A 3,720-nucleotide genomic window follows, 5' to 3' on the forward strand; every position below is an offset into this window, starting at 1 on the left:
GTGCATTTTATCTAGATACCTTATTTTAAGAGTTAAAAATACTACTTCCATTGGCAAATCATCTTATTTACCTGCTCAAATTAAGGGTAAATACCCTTAATTTAAGACATTTTTACTCATTTTGAGATCATTTTTGCAGTGCAGGCACAGTTACGGTAGCATCATGCTGTGGGGGAAACTTGATATCAGACATACATGTCAGTGATACAAAATGAAAGCATAATAAAGAAGGACGGCTACTCAGCTGGAGAATCGTTACTGTAGGTATTGCAGTTAACTGATTGTGAATTGGATGAAGCTGTGGCCTTCAATTAAACCAACCAATTAAAATTAGCTACCAATTTCACAGAGGAGGATGCTCAAATAAGGAGCCAGAATTAAAAGGATATTTAATCAAATAGGTGTATGCATGTATCTATACAAGTATGTTTTATTTTTCTAAAAAAACAAACAAATTAGTTCCGATTTGCGCACCCTGCTCTGGTTTTAATCACAGTACTCATATATTTTGAGGTAAATTAAATAGAAACCAGATCTTTAAAACTGAGATTAATACCTGAAACTTCCTCAGATCTAACCTTATTTGTTTTAATCAGAGGAGAAGCAGAATATCCAGCTATACCAGTGTGCTTCCTATGTAAAAGATAACTGTCATTTAGCATGATAATGAATAGCTATACAAACAGCACAGCAGCTTTCCAAGGCAACGCTGTGCGTGCATACATGATTAACGTACATTTATTGCTGCAAAACACATCAGACGACAGGAAGAACGGAACCTACCAATCATAGTCTACGCGTACGTGCGTGCGGTTAGTGATTTCCACGGCCCTCCGGCGTTGTGACGTCCACCTTGTTTCTGTTCTGGAAGAGATAAAATGAGGACAGCTTAGGATTTCTCAGCAGCCAAGATTTCAAAGCAAAAAACATGTAGAAAATAAAACTATACAATACAGATTGTGCTCTCACTCCTTAACCCTTTTCTTTCCCTCATTTTTCTAGCTTCATTTCCCCCCATATGTTCACCTTATGAACATACTGATCTACTTCAAGTAGTTCCTCTAAACCCTTTTTTTTCTGTCATAATTTACTTCTTTCTTGTCTTTCTACCCATGTTTTTCTTCCATTGCTTTATTCTGATCTCAGACTCACAAATCTGTCTTTTGAAGACAGATGAGCGCCACACATTTATCTAAGAAAGCCATGCTATAATAAATCACCCATTTTCTTACAACCATTGAAACAGGTTTTAAAAATGTGTGATAATCAAATTATATAGCATATTATCACAGTTTTGAAATTATTTGAGCTAACTCGGTTCTTAATGTCTGATATTTGTTTTAATATTTAAGCCTTTTTTTAATAATACCTACTATCATTGGACTAGATTGAAAAAAATAACTTGCTCTATTTCAATCAGGGCAGTTTAATTAAATTGATATTTAAATAATTAAGCCAGACATGGAGAATTCAAAGTGTCTACTGGGATTATTAGAGTTTTGAAAGCCTGAAAATTTTGAAATTCTATGTGGCTTTTTATGGCTTTACTGTATCTCAGGCACAGCTGATAACAAAATAAAAAACTAATAGACATGATAAGTGGGTGGGATTCTGGGTACAGGGCTGAATCGTACCAGAAAACATGGATCATTTTGAGCCATTTTGCGAATATAAATGTGAATGAACAAAATAATGCTTTAAGTTCCTCAGGGCTCCATTCTCGGCCACATTCAATCATTTTTTTAAAGGGACATCCTTGACCAATTAATGGTTAGCTGCTCCCTTGTTATATGTATGCTGATGATATACAACTTTATATTACTGTCAAAGTACAATATACCTAGATCTCGCAGCAGAGTTAGGACATAGGGGCGTAGTTTTGCTGTTTACAGGTTTAAAATGTTTTACATAAGTATGACTGATGGCAGTTTTAATCTCAAAAGAATGATTTTTTTTGTTGTTGTTGTTATTACAACTTAATCCGCTTTTGTTGTGAATTCAATTCAATTCAATTCAGTTTATTTATATAGCGCCAAATTCACAACACACGTCATCTCAAGACACTTTACAGTTCAACCAGATCATCCAGTCAAATTGATTCAACGTTTTCTATCTAAGAAAAACCAGTTGATTGCATCGACTCATTGACTCAAATACAATCCCTCACACTAAGCATGCTTGTAGTGACAGTGGAGAGGAAAAACTCCCTTTTAACAGGAAGAAACCTGAGTGAACAACTGTAAATTATTCACTTAGGTATTTCATATTAAGCTCTTTAACGTTTGGAATAAAGCACAATTTAGGAGGTTTTAAAACTACATTTTTGGGGAAGCCTATTCAGCTCAATTCACTTCTTTGCCATTTACTGCCCATTTCTGACCTAGAAAAAGTAACATAAAGAAATAAAATATCAGTTTTTGGCATCTACTTAATCATATTAAGTTACTAAACACAAATGTTTCTTGTTAGCAGGATATGACAATGGAAAAAATGACATTAAAGTACTAAATATAATCAAGTAGATACCAAAAACAGTTGCATTACTTTTTTCAGTGTACATAGGCTACTTAAGTGTTGTGTATTATTTTATTTCTTTCAGCAATTCTCTACTGCCACAACTAAAAGCTAGTAGAGCTAAAATCAGCCCTGCTGCATCCTTCAAAACAGTCTGATATCCATATGCCAGAAATTAATTGGTCCCCATAGCAAAACATGTACATCCTCTGTACCACAGTAAATGGACAAAAGCTAAAAGGAACTGAGAGACAGGAAGTCCCTGTACACCACTGCATATTATATCCTTTAGGTCTTAATACGTCATTAACTTAAGAGGAAAAAAAAGAGAAAAGGGAAAAAATAAATAACAGGCTTGTTTTCTATTTAGAGACGGTAATTAAATTGAAGTTAAGATACTTTAGGAATAAACATGCTATCGGCAAAATCATCAGCACATCTCATGTGCTTCGTCATGGGTTGCACATTAAGATAAACTCAACAAGGAGATCATTATTTGCACAAGGCGGCTGTTTTGTATACATAAAAAAACGAGAACAAGAGAAAGAAGAAAAAGAAGGAATCTGCAAAATATGAGACAGAACTGTGCCAAAGAGGAAGGAAAGCATAAAGCCTAAATCTGACAGTGCTTTAAAGATGTAAAGGAAAAAGGAAGGTATTCATGTCTTTATGGTCCCCTCACACAGGAAATGCTTGAAGGATGGGGATGGATTGGGGGATGGGGGGGCTTTAAATGTTGTTCTGACCTTGTTTCTAATTCACTTCACATCTGCAGGAACCACATTAAAAACACAAACACACATAATCTACCAGTTGAAATAAAAACAAAATAGCAGAACCAACATTTTGAACTTCCTCAATTTAAAACAAGCTTCAGCTTATTTCACTGTGATATTGAGGGATGATGCCAAAGCAAAGCAGAGCAACATAATGGAAATGATACAGCTCTGAAAGGTGTGGCACGTATTTCAATACAGGCGCTTATCACCTGACACTACAGTCCAGTCAAAGGCCTTCAGAAGTCCCCTAATTAATGTCATTTAATCTTTGTATATAGAAAGCTGATCGGTGGTGGCTTCATAGGTCATTAACCCTTTAAAGCCCGATCCAAGAATAAAACAAAACAGAAAATTACTTTTATTTTTTGGTTTGAAGTCCTTATTTGGCCTTTTAACAAAATCTGTAAAGAAAAACAGAAATACATTT

The 3,720-nt window shown here is 34.9% G+C and overlaps 1 long non-coding RNA gene across 1 annotated transcript in view; it reads right to left on the reverse strand.

The window, feature by feature from the left end:
- The window catches only part of LOC107093073, a 176,311-nt gene that overhangs the window by 73,878 nt on the left and 98,713 nt on the right, over nt 1-3,720 (reverse strand). The window contains exon 3 of the long non-coding RNA XR_001481604.1: nt 784-864. This is a non-coding gene — a long non-coding RNA (uncharacterized LOC107093073). The remainder of the gene's footprint in view (nt 1-783; nt 865-3,720) is intronic.

This window comes from Cyprinodon variegatus, unplaced genomic scaffold (genome assembly GCF_000732505.1).
Source record: "Cyprinodon variegatus isolate N-32 unplaced genomic scaffold, C_variegatus-1.0 Scaffold18, whole genome shotgun sequence".
In the NCBI taxonomy this organism is placed as follows: Eukaryota; Metazoa; Chordata; class Actinopteri; order Cyprinodontiformes; family Cyprinodontidae; genus Cyprinodon; species Cyprinodon variegatus.